This window comes from Lathyrus oleraceus, chromosome 3 (assembly GCF_024323335.1).
Source record: "Lathyrus oleraceus cultivar Zhongwan6 chromosome 3, CAAS_Psat_ZW6_1.0, whole genome shotgun sequence".
Lineage (NCBI taxonomy): Eukaryota > Viridiplantae > Streptophyta > Magnoliopsida > Fabales > Fabaceae > Lathyrus > Lathyrus oleraceus.
Window position 1 is genome coordinate 341,482,265 of NC_066581.1, and position 688 is coordinate 341,482,952.

At 42.6% G+C, this 688-nt stretch overlaps 1 non-coding gene across 1 annotated transcript; it reads left to right on the forward strand.

The window, feature by feature from the left end:
- Positions 1-229: 229 nt before the first annotated feature.
- LOC127133488 (small nucleolar RNA R71) lies at positions 230-336 on the forward strand. The gene has a single exon (XR_007807459.1). It is a non-coding gene; the product is annotated as a small nucleolar RNA R71 (small nucleolar RNA).
- Positions 337-688: the final 352 nt, after the last annotated feature.

Here is a 688-nt window from a genome sequence, read left to right on the forward strand (position 1 = left end):
AACATGATCATGGCTACTTATCTCGTACATGTCCCTTTTTGTTTGAGGTTTTTCTACCATCGTTCGGTCGCTTCCCCACTGATAATGGTTTTGGGCCATGCTCTCAATAAGTTGATAAGCGTCGGCGTAAGGTTTATCCATAAGCGCACCACCTGCGGCGGCGTCTATTGTTAACCTTGTGTTATACAAGAGACCATTATAGAAGGTATGAATTACTAACCAGTCCTCTAAACCATGGTGTGGACAAAGTCTCATCATGTCTTTGTATCTTTCCCATGCTTCGAAAAGAGGCTCGTTATCTTTCTGTTTAAATCCATTTATCTGGGCTCTTAACATAGCTGTTTTGCTTGGAGGAAAATATCGAGCAAGGAAGACTTTCTTCAACTCATTCCATATGGTGACTGAGTTGGAAGGAAGAGACTGAAGCCATCTTCTAGCTTTATCTCTTAACGAGAAAGGAAAGAGACGAAGTCGAATTGCCTCTGAAGTGACACCATTAGCTTTAACAGTATCAGCGTATTGGACAAATACGGATAAATGAAGGTTTGGATCCTCGGTAGGATTTCCAGAGAATTGATTTTGTTGCACTGCCTACAACAGCGAAGGTTTAAGTTCGAAGTTGTTTGCTTCGATTGCGGGTGGACCAATACTCGAATGCGGCTCATCTTGCGATGGAGCAGCGTAATCT